Source organism: Protopterus annectens, chromosome 6.part0, assembly GCF_019279795.1.
Source record: "Protopterus annectens isolate FY-2018-M chromosome 6.part0, PAN1.0, whole genome shotgun sequence".
In the NCBI taxonomy this organism is placed as follows: domain Eukaryota; kingdom Metazoa; phylum Chordata; order Ceratodontiformes; family Protopteridae; genus Protopterus; species Protopterus annectens.
Genome location: NC_056737.1, coordinates 1,538,044,819 through 1,538,063,643, shown reverse-complemented (window position 1 = coordinate 1,538,063,643; position 18,825 = coordinate 1,538,044,819). Strand labels below are relative to the sequence as shown.

General features: G+C 39.6%; 1 protein-coding gene across 2 annotated transcripts in view; it reads right to left on the bottom strand.

The window, feature by feature from the left end:
- PRDM5 (PR/SET domain 5) overlaps positions 1 to 18,825 on the bottom strand; it is a 2,968,604-nt gene that overhangs the window by 1,200,405 nt on the left and 1,749,374 nt on the right. The window lies entirely within an intron of this gene.

Here is an 18,825-nt window from a genome sequence, read left to right as displayed (position 1 = left end):
TTAGGTTTAAATTCATCTCTCAGCTATATTTATGTATTTTCCACATTTCTTGCCTTCTCATCTGATCCTTCACCTTATATTCTTTCTTTTGTTTTTGACATATTCAGTTGTTGCCTGCTTTTTATCTACTTCTGGTTTGATTTCCATTCCTTCTTGACATCTATATGCTTCCGCTAAACTAAGCAGGGAACCGTCTTAAACCTATGCTCCTCATGTTTTAAAACTTTCACTATGTTTGGATCTTGTGAGGTCTGCCAATATATATTCAGTCCTATGATAGCACATCTATACATGTAATCAATTTTGAGGACGCTCATACCTCCTTCACAATGGGGAATATATAATAATGGCATACACTGATTTTTTAAATCATCTGATAGGCATGCAACATTTTTCTTGTTTTCCTGTCCAACTGATACAGTACCATTTGGGGCCAGTTGATCACTCCAAAACTGTAAGTTAACACAGACAGTACAAATTGGTTTATAACTTGGACTTTGTTCCCAGATGTCAGAACTGTTTTCAGTATTAATTTTAGTCTTCTAAAATATTCCTTACTGAGTTTTATTCATGTCTGTTCATGCTTTATTGTTATTCATTCACAAATTCCCAAATATTCATGCACTCCCACTTACTCAAGTTCTTTTATATCACATTTGTGTCCCAGACTGACATTTTCTTGGTGCTGCAGCTTTCTTTCTTTAGAGGTTGCTTTTCCACATTTATCAAGACCAAATTACATTCTTATATCATCTGAGAAAGTTTTGACCACTTGTAGTTGTGCCTTCAGTTCCTCATCTGCCGAACTATACAGTTTTAAATCATCCTCAAAAATAAGTTGAGAAGTCTTGTGGGAGTGTCACAGAAAACACCAGAGCACACAAGAATACAATTCCACAGTTCCCCTTAAGAGCACAACAGGAACATGCTCTATTTTAATGAGACTGGACTATATACCTCTGTCCACCCCAAATGTAATCCCTTATCATACACTTCAGAGCAATGTGTTCCAGTTTAAGACATCTGACTCACTCACACTCAAAATAAATTTAAGTCTCACACACTCAAACACTTATGGGAAGCTTGACAAAAGATTTCCAGCTGTGTCCCCTCCCCAGTACAAATGGTAACACTGCCAGTAGAGTCAGACAGGTCTACACATCCTTCAAAGGGTGATCAATTATTAAGAATTAAATATCAAAATAAATGATAGCTATGACCAAAAGCAACCAGGCCTTCAAGGTGACCTGGGAAGTATCAAACAAGTATAAACACTTTTTAATCTCTAAAGAACACACAGATTGTCCAGCCACAATGTAAAGTAATGAAAAACATTTAATAAACAGTAAAATGGTTACAAGAATGTAAATCAATAACTTTCAATAAACAACAGAATTCAATCACAAGAAATATAAAGTTAAACTGTAGGACAGAGGTGCATAATTTTAGAAAAACTCTCCCCAGGATTCAATAAAGCATACACGGAGCTAAACTCCATGTAAGAATAGTGGCACGGCTCGAACACCGATTTCGGAGCCTGTGCGATCCAGTAAACAAGGCTGGGGGTGTGCACGAGCCTCCCAGCACTATTCTAACACGGACACCAAGGAATAACACTAATCACCTCATTTGCTGATGAAAACCATGCAAATGAGGTGAATTAGCGATTCAGCAAGCAGACAGGCATCCGTGTTGGAGCCGTGTCCGCAGCAGAAATGTATTTGGTTACTAACCATGTACATTTCTGCAAAAATCAAAACGGGGGCATGACAGCTCAAAGTAAAGCATGTACTATGATTATTAGGCTTGTCAATGGCCAAAACTATGGTCATTGGCATGCAAAAGTGTTTTAAAATTCTAAAAATCAAAAATTTTTTGGCCGATTTCGGCCATTTAAGCAGAGTGCAGCAGCATGCAAACGTGATCGTGCAGAAAATAAAAAAAATGTAAAAAGACAATTTTATGTGAAAGATGAATTTTGCCATTATAAGGGGCAGCAGGCAGGCTCATAACAATAACAGGTAACAATAGTAGCTAAGGATACAGGCTCCGGTGTAGTGGTGTAACTAGGGACTAATGCAGTGGGGTATGTAAATGAGCTAAATTTATTGAATAGCAAAATCGGAGACTGTGTCTGTGGGTACCTAAGCATGTAGCAGCTATAATCCGGTGGTGTAAGCAGAAGAAGCAACTGACATAAGAAGGGGGTGTGTCATGCTTGGTGTAAGCACATTGGAGCTCTGCGGCTCCTGTTGGCACTCAGCTAAGCACAGCTAAGCAAGGAGGTGTGTCTGAGGCTACTTAGCTGGTTCCAGAAATGATGAGCATGTTCGTGTCCAAGGGAGGGCCCTTTCTGCTCAACAATGTTTACACTAGCTAAAATAGTTTGTGTGGCAAGGCTTAAACACAGTAGAAATAGAGAGAAAAAAAAGGAAACAGCAGAATAAAGAAAATGAACTACAAATCACTAATACGACTCTGCCACTCACAGTGGCCCATTCAAACCCCTCAATAATATAGTTGGCAGGTGGAATGTATCATGGTCAGCCAATCACACAGGCAGCATCTGCAGCACACCAGTATAAAGTATGCAAATACCCTTCAGCCTGGTTTTCCCACATACTCTGCACCATTGGAGTACACGGTTGTGAATTTTAACTGACAAAATGTTAGGAGCTGCTGCTTTGCTACATCTGTGTGTGCTACAGACTGAGGACAGTGATGAGGACTGACACTGATAACAGTCCCAGACCGAGGAGGAGAAGAGTGTTCAGATCCAGGGTAATCTTTCAGGGGCTACATGAGCTGGAGATAGTGGAGCGCTACAGGGTGGACAGGGACATTCTGCAGCACATCATCGAGCTATGCCGGCCTCACCTCAGACCCAGAGCCAACAGAGGGGAACCCATCCCAGTTGAAACAAAGGTATGTGTAGCCTTAAGAATACCAGCTACAGGTACTTTGCAATGACCTACTGGGGACATCATGGGGGTCTCACAGGCATCTGCATCCAGGGTACTCCACCAGTTCCTGGATGTCATGCAAAGACATGCTGGCGAGCATATATATTTCCCAAGCACCCTGAGGAGAGGACCAGCAATATGCGTCTCTTCCACCATGTAGCAGACTACCCAGAGGTACTGGGTGCCACATACTGCACGCACATCCACATCAAAGCACCACCCGGTGAAGAGGGTAGAGTCTACATAAACTGCAGGGGCTATCACTCCATCAACTGCCAGGTTGTGTGCAAGGCCCAGGGCATTATCATGAATGTGTGTGCTGGCAGCCCTGGTAGTTATCACAACTCCCACATCTAGCATGCCTCACAGCTGTACCAGGCATTTGCCAGAGGGGGCATCCTGTATGGCCATATGATGGGGGATGGTGGCTATGCACTGAAGCTGTGGATGATGACACCCATCAGAAATGCACACATGCACACACAAACACAAACACACACACACACACACACACACACACACACACACACACACACACACACATCAGAAATGCACACACACACACACACACACACACACACACACACATCAGAAATGCACACACACACACACACACACACACACACACACACACACACACACACACACACACACACACACACACACACACATCAGAAATGCACACACACACACACACACACACACACATATCAGAAATGCACACACACACACACACAAACACACACTGAAGAACGCCATAATGAGGCACACGCACAAATCAAGATCATTATAGAGCGTGTGTTTGGGATGCTCAAGTCACAGTTCCACTGTCTTGACATATCTGGTGGAGCCCTGCAGTACCCTCCAGCCGCATGTGCACACATGTTCATAGTATGTGCCATGCTACACAATATGATCCTGCGGAAACAGCTGCAGCAGGAACATCACAGGGAAGGGTCATACAGCCCCCCACCATTGCCAAGGTCCCCACAGGCACAGGGGAATGTGGAAGAGGAACCCCCTCCCCCGAGCCTGCTCCTGTAGGCAGATGGAGGCGTGCCCAGTATGCCCAGGCCTTGGCAAAGAGGGAACACATAGCACACACAATGACACTGCAGGGACTGACACCTCTCTCTGACTCGCACACACAGTAAAATGGATGCCACACACATCACACTACCTGTATCTTACCATGTATAGGCCGTGTACTATGTGCATCCGACTGAGTCAGCCCTCAAGCACCATCCTCACAACTACTACAGGCACAAAGTAAGTCAGTCTTCTTAACAATAAATGAATGGAGTAGTACATTATGGTAGCATATCTATGGTGGCCGCCCTGTTAAGGCTCTGAAGGGTAAGAAGTTTAAAACCCAATTGTCTGCCATTACAATCTAACATGTGGTCTTTAGTGATATGCCTGTATTCTCCAAGACAGGCATAATACTATGCTACATGGAACCAAAATGTAAAGCCAACATCAGCACAGTTTGTGCAAATGTATACAGTAACAAACAAGAACCAAAAACTGAGAAAATAGTAATAATCCAGAAGGCAGAATTCACAAGAAACACACTATTTTAAACACACCTTTTAAAACTTTATTCCATTAAGCACTCTCGGCTAGAAAATACCAGCCTTCTTCAGACATTCAAAAATCATGTGACAAACTCTTTTATAGCCCAACCCAACCCACTTGGGTTTTAAAGACATAGCATTATAAAACAACAAAATATTAAAATGAAATACTTTTAACAATACATTTTTAAAAACATTTATATAAATATTTATATATAACTATCTATCAAAAGTTTTTAATGTTATCTCACAAGAAATAGACACTACATGTATTGTTAAAAGTATTTCATTTTAATATGTTGTTGTTTTATAATGCTATGTCTTTAAGACTCAAGTGGTTGGGTTGGGCTATAAAAGAGTTTGTCACATGATTTTTGAAGGTCTGAAGAAGGCTGGTATTTTCTAGCCAAAACTGGCTACTGGAATAACGTTTTAAAAGGTGTGTTTTAAAATAGTGTGTTTCTTGTGAATTTTGCCTTCTGGATTATTACTATTTTCTCAAATGTGTACAGTTGACAGGTGTGCCCCCACCCCCCCAACAGACCCATGTTCCCATAGAAATGCAGCAACATTTATGTTTGTAGGGTAGTAGCAGCAGCAGAGCACACATTCCCAGGGCTGTCCCTATCAACTTGATACCTTGTTGCATGTCCACAATATGCAGGGGTCAATGAGCTATGTATATGCGTGGTTAATACTGTCAGGATGTGGCCAGCGCTTACTCCTGGCTGTCGTGTCTTAGTGGCCTAGGTACAGTACTGTGGTTGACAGGGTCTATGTTCCAAGAACTGCAGTGCCAACTATTTTGCATGTCAACTACACCTACAGTAGGAGTGGTACACACTGTCCAGACATCAATATCTGTTACTGCAGGAAAGCTGGACAGGTCAGGGCCAGTGGCCACACATATGGACAGTACACAGCTCGGAGTAACCTACACAGTGCCTAGCATACCTCTCAACTGTACAGACTTTTTGTAGAATGTCCAGAGGTTTACATCATATTTTTGGTCTGTTTATCATGAACTTGTGGTTTACTGGCAAATCACGAAAGACTAAAGTCAGAAAATAATGACAAATTGTAGTTTCAGACTTCATACCCTTTAGAAAAATGTATGCTAATGCAAAACCTATTATTATATCACCTTTCTAAGTTTGTAAGGCCAATACTTAAAAATGGTCCCTATATTTAGGCTTTTGTCCAGATGTCTGGATCTAAGAATTGGAGAGGTATGGTGTCTAGCAGGACAGCAGGTACCTGAAGGTCAGTGTACTGCCAGGTTATAAAAGGCTGCCACCTTACTGTGTCAGCACTGACAACATGTCACTGGCCAACATCCATACCCATGGAATGATAGGTTGTCACAGAAGGAGCACAAGTATGCCTTGTATATATGTTATTTGTCCTCACATTGCATTCACATGCCAGCTATTTGCAAAACAAGAAAGGGTCATGATGAAACATCAATGGCAGACAGTGGAGAAGCAGATGTCATACCCATAAGAGAAAGCAAGCAAATACCAAACTGTTCTCCCAACTGTCTATGTTTGGTAGAAAAGTATTAACACCCTGTCCTCATGTGTGGGCCTTTGTCTGATTGTCATATATGGGCCTGTCCACTTGTCAGTCTGTGATGGTTTGACATCTAGGTCAACATGTTAGCTTTATAATAACATAGTAACACAAATCATCTGAGGAGCACAGCATATGTAGTGGTGCAATGATGGACAACCTGCTAAACAGGTACACTCACAGGTGTGAAGTCTATAACCTTGTGTGTGATGTTACGGCATTTACCCCACTCGCACCAGAATTTCAAATTTCATAACAGCAGCCACTGTGGGCAAAGCCTGTGACTAGACTACAGAAGGACAGAGAGATACACATAAGGGGAAGGGGAACCAATGCAGACAAATGGAGAATGTGTACACCAGAACAAATTGTGCAGTAATATAGGTGACCAGCAGTGTACGGAGTCAGTAAACATCACCTACAAATACACAACACACACCCATGTAAGTGGAGTTCCACAACAAAACAAAAACAAAGCACACCTCAGAGGCAAAAACACATGAGAACTCCACAAACCTACACATCACAGACCATGCATAGTCCACACACCAGGGTCTTGCAAACAATAAGGCCTTACCATACACCCAACACATTACTCATAGAAGACTCCAGTGTGAGACACACAGATGTGCCTCTCATCAGGCAGGATAAGGAGAAAGTCACAGTTACTTGTTTGTCAGGTGCCATAATCTGCCATATCACACATGCAATCAAGTCAGCCCACAACAGGTACATGTATCACTCTGGCCTGGTCCATGGTGGTGTGAACGATGTCAGATGTACCTCCATGGACTATAGGAAGACAGACATGATTCAGCTTGCTGAATATGTGTCCCATGCAGGTATGTCCCTAGCCTTCAGCAGCATTCCGCCATCACCCAAAATGATGGCTCAATACAAACAGAAAATGATCGTCAGTAACACTTGGCTCGCTAACTGGTGACATCCCAGGGGGATCCACTGCCTGGAAGCCTGGGAACATATGATCGACAGACCACGCTGCTTTGCTAGAGATGGCTTGCATCTGTCTCACTTGGCCTTCAGGCCTCTAGCAAAGGTCCTTGCCTTCCCCATAGTGCCTTTGTAGGGAAAGTCATGGGGTCCATACTACCAACATAAAACACTCCAAAATAAGCAAATTAAAGGCCATGCTGCTAAACACTAGGAGTCTAAACAGGAAAATGTACTCATTGCAAGCAGTCATAACCCTGGAAGATGGTGACATTTGTGCATCCACAGAAACATGGCCCAAAGACGCGGTGAGAAACCCATCCTTACCTGATCACCCATCCTATCACACAGCCAGACCCCAAAATGTGGGCAGCAAAGCCAAAGAAGGTGGAGTATAAATATATATTAGACAGACATACACCTCCAGGCTTGTCAAACAGTCTGACACACATGAGACACTCCAACTGCAGTCAACTGTTGACGACCCCCTGTGCAAATTATACATTTCTACTCTGCAGCTGTAGGGGGAAATAAACATTATGCATACCTATCACATACTCAGGCTAGACTTTAGTATAGCTATGGATGGGATACTTACAAACTACTGGAGCATTCCATGCCCAAGCATTTTGAATCCACTGGATCAACAGCACACCCTTCTTACACATTAGGTTGGCATAATAATGCAGTACCTCCTCAGCAGTTCGGGGGATTCCAGTAGCACTGGTGAGATCATGTGCCAGATGGTCCCAGGCCTCTGCTTTATACTGTGAGCCCTGGTACTGGCCCTGCAGCAGTCTGTCATCATGGTGCTCAATGAGGAGTCCAGCCATGACCCTGGACTCCAGAATGCCCCAGCGCTGTGCCCAAAAGCTTGCTTCCTCTCCAACGCCAGACATGGTTTCTGCACAGATCAAACTACAACAGGTTCTGGCTGTATTCCCGCCTGTGCAGTTTAAATAAGGCCATATTACCGCCAAATGCCATAATTTGGACCATTTTGAAAATATTAAGCACAGCTTAGCAGTGCTCAAATCTGCTAAGCTGAGTTGAGCAGTACTTAAAGGGGAAAATGCTGAGGAGTGGTTAGCAGTGCATAAATCCACTTAGCTGGGCTGACTGCTGCTTACAATTAATGTCTAAGCAATGCTCAAACTGGCTGAGCAGAGCTAAGCACTAGTAAGTATAACTCAGTTTTCAATGAAGAATAAATATCAGAACTGTAAATTAATCATTACTGGCATATTATTCAGTGTATATGATTTACTTTATATGACATCCCCCTATGTGCATTCATTGCATTACCTTGGCGTGTGACTATACTGTATGGGACACTTGGGTGATTTCACATGTTATATGCACTGACACTTCCAGTTTGAACCAGCTACACTTCCCTGGTTAACAAATATCAATTACTACATAATTTAAAATATAAAACTAATTTTAACAATGCTTTCCCATGAAAAAATAATGTGCCTGTCTTGGTACTCGAACAGTGAACTGCTGCATGCAAAGCCAGAACTCTAATCACTACACTTTAAGCAATGCTGAGCAGAGGGCTATGAAATGCAAACCCACTCAGCTACGCTTAAACTTAACTTAGAATGGAAGAAAATGAATACAAGCACTTTATTTACATGTATTAATACTACTTGTAATTCATATTTGGTAATGAACTACCTGTCATTCTATCAACTTAAGTCTGTATGGGCAATATCAGGATTGAAGTCACTGCATAATGGCAAACATTTGAGTTTCAGACTTCTAATCCTTCCGAACATGTTATGTTAATACTAACCCTGTTCCTCTATCAACTTTCTAGGTTTGTAAGGGCAATATTTAAAATCTGACCCTATTTGCCCCCCCCCCCCATTTTATGCTTTATCTAGATTTTTTGTTCTAAGAGGTTGCCAATGCAGGGGGTGTGTGACAGTACCTGTCACACACCCCCTGCATTGCTTCTCATTTAAATTCCTGCTTTCAGTGTCCGCAGACACTGAAAGCATTTAGAAAGTGCCATACGGCCCTTTCAGAGTGCAGGGGGGCGTGTTGGATCTGCGAGCACTACTGAAACACGCCCCCTGCACTCATTCAGTGTTCACGTCCGCAGAGCCATTCTCAGTAGTACACCTTCATTAATATGTAAGGCAAGCTGCTGTTAAGGCTATGTGGATGTGGAAAACATTCACTCAGTGTAGGAATAACACTATTCCTACATGGAGTTTATTGAATCCTGGGGTCTATCTAAAGTAAACTTTCGTAACCTAACTAGAGAATACCGTCTCTGATCTAATCTAAACCATAACAGCAATGCAAAGGCAGGCTTACAGTTCTGGTGAGTCCTTTTTCCGGGTACCTTCTGACTGCAACTCTTCACTAACTGCTTCTCTTCACAAACTGTTCAGCTTAACAGTCTCAGCTGTCTTATTTTAAAATAACAGTCAGCTGTTTAAAAAAAAACGTTCTTTTTCCTTGTCAATCAGCTGTTAAAATAATCACCTAGCAACCAGGAACATTCTAATGACATCACCTACTATTCAGTTGATTCTCCACAAACAGTTTGTACTTTAGAATCTCCCTCACAAACATATGCAATTAGAAATGAATCAAAACACTGACAGCTTTTTTAAATATTTTGTAAAAGCAAGGAGATACTCAACATTTTAAAAACTTTACATTTTCACAACTAAGCATGCTGACATACAATACAAGTTAATCTCGTTAATACACAAATCTCCTGCCGATCATGCTAACACAGATGACAATGTTTTCATTTTCTTCACAGTGACAAAGAATCACCCTGGAATATCCACCTTTGAATTTTTATCCCTGGAATAATAATTTTTCCTATATCATGTCTTAGCTGCAAAGTGGTTTGCCACTGTTTCATGGTCACTGTAATGTAAGTGATCAGTGTAGGGTGTATCTTATACATTTATAAGCATTCTTTTATCCATAAACGTGGGATGCTGTCAAATGGTTTTCTGCAGTCTATCCATGCCACACTTAGATTTTTCCCCTTTTTACAGATCTCCATTAAGACTTTAACAACAAATTATCCTTTGCTCCGTTTGACTTTCTTTTTTTACACTTTTGTTCTACTGTCATGTTTTGTATTGTTTTTTTCTAAATGACTATAAACTCTGACGGCATCAATTTCAGTGTATAGTTTATACGTCGCCATAAGGCAAGTTATTGGTCTATAGTTTTTAGGGCAGCTTGCAGATTCGCTCTTAAGGAAGGTTATTGTTTTTCTTGTTATTAACCAGGTTGGAGTCTGTTAGAGGTGCACATATAAATAGTTCTTACTCATGGCCAAATCTTCATGTAAAGATGTTAATTTTTTTAGCCAGAAGTTAGGTACTACATCTGAACGTGAGGTTTTCCAATTAGGAACTTTTCTTAATTTTGTTTCAGTTTCTCTTCACATTACTTCATACCATACCATATCATATCATGTACATTTGATCTTCTTACTCTTTTTTTTACTTCTTTTAGTCATTGAACATCTTTGTTGTGTTCCACTGAATCTTTATTGATATTTCTCCAAACTGTGTCTATTTCTTTTTTTTTTGTGGTGTTTCTATTCCTTTTGCACTGTTTCCCAGTTCTCTATAAAACTTTTTGGGTCATCAATAAATTACTTATTTTGTACTTTTCCTTTATATTTATCTGCATGTCTTCCAAGTTTTTCTGCTTGTGCTATCTTTAGTTTATTGTTTGCAATAGTGTACGATAGATCCTGATTTGTTCTGATACTGTATGTTGTTTTTTATCACGTCTATCTTTGAGTATTTTTGTTGATCTGTTCCCTCTTCTGTACTCTTCTAACAATTACACTTCTTGTTTTAATTGCTTTATTGGTTTCTCTATTTGATACTTCCATGATGGCATTTGATTTCTCCCTTTCCTTTCCCTTACTACCCTGTGTTTTTGCAGTAAGACTTTATCTGTTATTAAGTTAGCTACACAGTAATATATCCTATTTACTTCTGTTATATCACATGAATTTCTGTGAACAGTCGTGATTACTGTGTTCATTTGTTTTATCAAACTTCTAACATTTTGGGTCTTGTTGACTTTCTGTAGTATATTTGTTTTATTGAGCTTAACATGTCTAAATCAAGCAACTCTTCCTTTAGATCATTTTTGCTAAACTGAGGGTACATTCTTTGTTATCCGTTTCTTGTGGGCATGCTACAGAAAGTTCCAGAGCATCTTCCTGTGCCATATTCTCTTCAGTTTTATCCTGTGTCATCTATTGCTCTTTCAAATGGTAATTCAGTGGCCTATCACTCCACAACATTGACTGCGTCAGATTTGCCAGAGTTTCCTGTTCATTCTCTTGCTGTATAACTCCACCTGAACTTTTATACTGGTTTCCTACCGAAGGCTCCAAAGTATCTTCATATGGCAACTGATCAGATGTTTCCCATGCTACTGGTTTCTCCTTAATTTGGGGATTCATTATTCTATCCAGTAGTGGTGTTATCAGAGTTAGATTTTCTATACTAAATCTTTCACTTCACAGGTAATCCATAACCTCAATTTACATTTATTTAACTTCTCCATTACTAATCCCAATTCTGCTCTTCCACTTTTTCTTATTTTTTTGTGTTAAAAAAATTGTCCATACCCTGATGCCTTTGTATTCTCTTCAAATATCTTTGGTGCTACTCTTTTTGCACTGATTAATTTTGCTTTCTATTTTGCATAAATATTGCACCATACTGAACTTCTTTTTCTTTCCCATGTTCATATCTCTTCTTCAGATATCTCCTGCTGCTCCTGTTTCTCCTTACTTGGGGGACTCACTGTTCTGTCATGCTGTGATATAACCTGTGTCAGACTGTCTACACTAAATCCTTCACCTCACATGTATTCCAAATCTTCATATTCTACTTGTTTTAACTTCTGCTTAATAAGCTTCTGTTCTACATTCCCTCATTGTGATTTTATTTTTTTATATTGTGAAATTTTTCATATCTGGCTGGGTGCCTTTGCCTGTATTTCTCCTCAAATATCTTTGGGGCTGTTTTTTGTACTGATTAATTTGGCTTTTGCCTTTGCATATATTTTAAAGGATCCATATGACTACATCGACAAGTCATAACATCGACAGTCAGTACACCGACACGAAATCACCGACCGATTAAATAACCGAAATCCCACTTCACCGACATTCACAAGTTCGACAACGAAGCAGTCACTAAGTAAATGCCCCTAACCACTGCACAAAACTCCTACACGTACTAAACCGGGTCTACTTCAACACACTACACTACATAGCATACACACTAGCCCTGACCCAAACCCTAACCCTAAGGTCCGACACTATCGCACACTTCACCTACCTGCACCCTAACCCTAACTCACTTACCCAACCCTAGCCCAAGCTCTGACACTAACGCACACTTCACCTACCTGCACCCTAACCCTAACTCACTTACCCACCCCTAGCCCAAGCTCTGACACTAACGCACACTTCACCTACCTGCACCCTAACCCTAACTCACTTACCCACCCCTAGCCCAAGCTCCGACACTAACGCACACTTCACCTACCTGCACCCTAACCCTAACTCACTTACCCACCCCTAGCCCAAGCTCCGACACTAACGCACACACCTGACTGCTTTGTTGTCGAACTTGTGAATGTCGGTGAAGTGGGATTTCGGTTATTTAATCGGTCGGTGATTTTGTGTCGGTGTACTGACTGTCGATGTTATGACTTGTCGATGTAGTCATATGGACCCATTTTAAACTATATTAAATCTCTCTTTCTTCCCCATGTCAATATTTGTTTTTTACACCTTTCAAAAATTTCTAGATTTAATTCTTTATATTTTTACACTTCTTCAGTCACTTCTTTTTCTAAACAGACCAAGGTTTCCTGGTCTATATAATGTTTTTCATGACTCGGCTGTATTAATGAACACAAATTTGCATTTGAAGCTTTTGACAGTTTTTCTTGTGCAGGTATTTTTTCTTTCATCTAATTTCTCTCCTGATCTTATTGTATATCTTCTATCTCGAAATTCTGAGCTTCTTACATAATAGTAACAATACATAATTTCTTTCTTATCCTCAATAGTCCACTCTATCATCTTTATGGCTCTTTTTTTGTTCTGTCAGTTTTTGTAGACTACTACTTCCTTCAATAACAGGGGCCATCCTCCCTCTGAGCCTGGCCTAACCCATTGTAGGAATGTTTCTGTGTCTTGAGGATTCAACACTGTCATTTTCCCAGTCCTGGCACCAGTGCTCCTTCTAGGATTGGGCACTTTTTATCCTGGGACTTGTGCACCCAGCTGTTTTTATTTTTTAACCTACTTCTGTCCATGAGATATGAGGTACTCACCAAGACTTGAGGATGAATTTAATTCCAGCAATACTACTTTCTTTTGCTTGCTGATTTTATCATCTCTCCAGCTGTGCCCCTTATCATCTCTCTCCATTCGCATTCCTTTATCATCTCTCCATCTGGACCCAGGCAGAGAGACAAGAGTTTTGTGGGAAAGGGAAAACAGCAGCATGAATTAGTGGGATACATACATACACACGTACATACAAATATTTCAAGCATGTGCATTAATGCCCTTCTAGCTTGCCAATATATCAAAACACTTGTTCCCATAATAAGTGTCCAGGCTGTTTTTAAAAATATCCAATACCTAGTTGTACTAACTTATTGATCAGTGTTTTGTGTATGACTCTATCAAATGCTGACGTTAAATCTATATAAATTACATCACAGCACAAATTATCATTCATAGCTGTTATTATATTGTTACAGAACATCATGTTACAGGTGGTAACAGATCTATTTTCACCATATGCATGCTGATATATGGTTTCAAGTCCCAGCCTATCCAGTTCTGACAATAACTTATCCAATATTACCTTCTCCATTATTTTAACTCAACATGAATGGGTCTGCATGACTCTGGGTTTGTCCTACTCCCCTTTCCCCTTAAAGATAGGTTTAATAAGCGCATGTCTCCAATCTTGAGGAATCTCACCATATTCGTACGACTTGGTGAATAATAGACTGGTACCATAAGTTCTTGCTGAAGTGTTCTCAGGTCATTGTTACTAATTCTGTCTCCTCCCTGTGCTTTGTTTGGATCCAGTTTGCACTGTTCTTTTTCAATATAATCAGGTATCTGTAGTTACCTGAATGTCACTATGACAATTTACCACCCCTTTTGTGGATCCAAACTGTTCTGCATAAGATTTTGTAAATGTATCTATAATCTGCTGTATCTAAGAATAAATTTTAGAATCTGCACACAGTTTATCAGTTTGTGTGTCTTTACTCCTTCCACATCGTATGTATCTATAAAAAGGTTTCCTATTATGCTCAATATCTTTACATAAATTTTCTTTAAATTTTTCTTGATCTTGTCTCACACTGTGCTTAATCTACTTCTCCAGCTTTTTATTTCAGTTTTCAAAGTTGTAGTTCAACCTCTCTTCTATTTCTTATATTTTTTGTCTCTCAGCTTAATCAGATATCTTGTTCTTATGGAAATATATTTCCCTGATTTTGTATGCCTAAATCTTGATGTTAAACATTTTTTTGATTTTTTGCACTCAAACAATTTCTCTTCCAAAACTTTCCACATTCCATCTGCAGTTTTTCCACTGAACACCTCACTCCAGTTAGTTTTACATAGTGACTGTTTTGCTTCCATGTAATCTGTAATTAACCTTCTATCCATTGGTTTAGATTTCAGTTTGGCAAAATTATCTAGCAACAATTTAACCTTTATAACCCCATGGGATGGGTAAGAGACTGATTAAGTAAGAAAGATTATAAATATAAAAAGTATCTGGCTATAAAGGTGCAGCCATTTTAAAGAAGACAAGAAGTACAAGGTAATATTTTAGGCAAATCTCATTTGTAGCTTTTTTTAGGAGACTACACTGTACTTGACACAACTGCTCTAAAGTTGAAAGTCAGGTAGAAAACCTGGTAGAAGGAAATGATTGGCCTAGGACTGAGGTTAGGTAAAAGTGAGGGAAGAAAGGGAGAAGGGTATCAATGGACAGAACTTAATCCTTAGAGAGAATGAAAAAGCAGTTGCTGAGATGTGAAGTGCAATGGATCTAGTTTTAAAGATCTGTAAGCCTGATCTTTAATACCTTCCAAAAGGTTTTTGGGTGGTTTATTAGAAAAGATTACTGGCTTCATCCAGAGTCAAATTTGGTAGCGATAAGCACTATTGTACTGTGCCTCCTGAGTGATAGGAAGTTTTGAACTAGTATATCATCTTGTCTGCCCCCCACCCCACCCCACCCAACCACAGTGAGGCATTAACTCCTTCCCTCAGATAATGTTTAATATCAAGAATACCCCTAGGGCATTTTCTAGATATATTATTTGTAACTCTGATGGAAAATAGCCTGTTTTGAACAGATGTAAGTTGGTTCAAGAAAATGTTACATGGGTAATTAGGATTGTTTCACAGTACAGACTTGTGCAGTCTAATTTTGTGAGAAGGGTCACTTCCAAACTCTCAGACACTATCATAATATATGTAGGTGGTGATTTGGAGCATTTACATGACCAATAGAGTATAACAGGATAGTGGTCAGTGAGAGTATAAGGCAAGATAAGGGAATCCCACAGTTCCCAGAGATCTCCAAGTGTTTCACGTAATATCTAGAAGCCCAACCTTAAGTCCTTTAAATGAAACAAAGGAGTTGGGAGGTATATGGTTGAGATAAGGCTGAGGTTAATATCATAAGACCTGAGTAGCTCAACACTGAAGTGGATAATGACAGCAGCATTTTAATAATTCTAGCAGGTCAGTATGCAGTGCCATTACTTAATGACACAAATTAAGTTAAAGCTATAAAAATGAGAGAGAACATGTAAAGAACTCACTTTCAACAAAATATGACATTGAAAATGTTTGCACTGTTGATACAAGTACAACATAGCATTGTATTGTATGACTGCAATGTTTTGTCAGCAAAAAAAATAAATAAATCAGTGGCCTAAATCACAAAAGCTATGCAGACCATCTCAAAACCTTGTCCCTCTTCTTGGCATCATGCAGACTACTAAGAGGCAACCTCTGCCAAATGAGTACAGCCTCAGTGGGCCCTATCCTGTCAGACCTTTTACACATGTGCATGTCCTATGGTAGTGTAAACACCTGTTCAAGTGATCTCAAGCTCTTTTGCAACATAAAACATTTTGGAGGGATAGGTATCTCACAGAGAATATCTCTGCTTGTAACTGTCTTTCACTCTGCATAAAGAAATGTACTTCTCTCATTCTGTTGAAACGTAATTTGGATGAATTAATGGAATACACAAATTCATCACTGTTATAGCAACCATTGTCCCTCAAGGGCAAAGGCAACAAGTAAATGTTCCGAATTATCCTTGTTCTTCCCACTTTCGGGTTATTTCTAAAGAAATACAAGGGCTAAAAACTATCAAAAGAAGGCAAGACAAGGCATCTTAAGATCCTCACAAATGAATAACCTAGTAGATATCTATAAACCTCTGAAAATGAATATCATTAATAAACATGCAGAATTATCTCAAATTATAGACTATTCAGTAGAAATGAAGAGTACGTTCTAAAAACAGCAAGTCACAAATTCTTACCTCTAAAGCAATTTGGAGTTTTTCCTCTAATTAGAAGACTGCAGTCCTGAATAAATACGAACTTATAACAGGATCCGGGATTGCCAACCAATGAATACATTTTTGGATGACCACCCTACTGAAACAATGAACTTAATGGCACATTGCATAGATGAGGGACATCTAATGCACACAGACAGCTGCACCCTGTAAAAAGGGAAACCCAGACCTGGCAAGATCCCAAGGTAGCATATGGAGCTGTGGGGTGCAACACAATGAAACACACATGTAACTCTGAATGTTTACCTACCTTTTACAGGCCTTTGCTATGCTTCTGTTTTTCCTTTTTAAATGTAGTGTCTGGCTGCATGCATCAGGCATTTCCCATTAAAGAAGGATGTCCCTGTTTTAAATTATTATCCAGGTTTGCTAATCATAATATATTACAATGAGTACTCTTTTTTATCAGTGATCTTACATGTTTACTTGTACTTGTACTCACAAAGTATTAGCCCTACAGCTACACTGACAGTGGTGTCACAGCTGCCAACCCATAGGGAAAGCAGATAGGTTCATGGATTCATAAGTATTTACTAGGCTAACAACCACAAAAGCCTTTTAAAGCCTAGCCATGCATCCCACATCTCTGACAAGTTCTGGTATCCTTGATAAGTGTAAAAAGGGGCTTGGGAGATTAATCATGTACAAACAGGTGCCTGGGATATGAAGTATTTACAGGCTGCCTGTGTCCATTAGAGATATAGGCACCAAACCAGGAATGAATTTCCTGTTCCCCATCTAACTGTATAAATTACACTTCTATCAGGTTAGGGAGGAACTCTGCTTCATATGGATGGGGAGCCTGTTCCAGAGAAAGGGTAGTCTCTGGGATACATACCTGTCTCTTCAGCAGATCCTATTTATACCACAGACAAAGTGTAAGTCTTTAGAAAGGTTCCATCAGAGTGGGGTCTGAAAATGCCTTGTATGTCAGGCACAGATCTCCCCTCAACAGCCTGTAGGAGACAGAATACAGTAATAGGGCCATGAGGTGGTTTGCATAGGACAAGTTACTTACACCAAATTAATTTCTCCATTTACATGCCAGCTTTAGACAAATATGATATAGCATTCTACTCATCTTTGCTTTTTGAAAAGCTCATTCCTTTGTGTTACCTGCTGCAAGCATTTTAACCTGTTCTACAGCAAAAGTTGAACATGTACTTATAGTATACAATGAATTAAACCAAATGCTATCATCTTGTTTGACACCAAACTCCACAGGGTACCTCAATCTTACTGGAAAGTTAATTCAGAATTAGAAAAAAAAAACATGAATAATTGACCATTTCAGAATTAGTAATATTCCTGTCTGCATTAGTAATATTCTCTGTCTGTCTGTTTTTTGGCAACTAATATTATATAATATTGCAAATGCAGTACATTGTAAATCCAGTGGAAAGGACATTTGAGGCTCGAGGAAAGATTATATAATTTTCCTCTTCTGCTGGCAGTAATCCATTATGTATGTCTGGCAATAAGCTGGAGAAAGTGCTTTAATACTAACAATACCAGACAGTGTTTCAATAAATTATGCATTTTCTACAGCTTGGACTATATCTGCACTTTTCATTAAATGATTTCATGTCAGTAAGGGATTAAGGCAAGCTCTGACATTCTTTACAGTGTTTCCATTTCCTTAGCTTGGGGTCGTTCCCTATTTCATTCGGTGACAGATGTGTTTAAAACCAGTATTCTGTTGTGTCTGTCAAATGATATTTAATACATTATGCATTTAACCTCTGAACCTCATACAAACCAAATAGTGAGAGTAGCCTGTAGGATTTCATATACGTCTGTTACACACATTATTACAAAGAGCATGGCCTAATAAAACTGCTTTCAACATGATCTCAGAAAAATTATCTATTGCTTTTTAACTGGGAGAAGTGGCCGGTCTAAATAATATTTTAAGTAATGTCCCAGGCCACAGGTAAAACCCAATTATAGCTCAAACTGGAGTACACAAACACTAAATTAAATTGGATTGAATTAGTATAGATAATATTTACAAGGAAATGAAATGACAGACTATGTACGCAGGCATATGTTAATGTGGTTAATACGTACAGTAATGCATGAAAGACTCACTGCTGA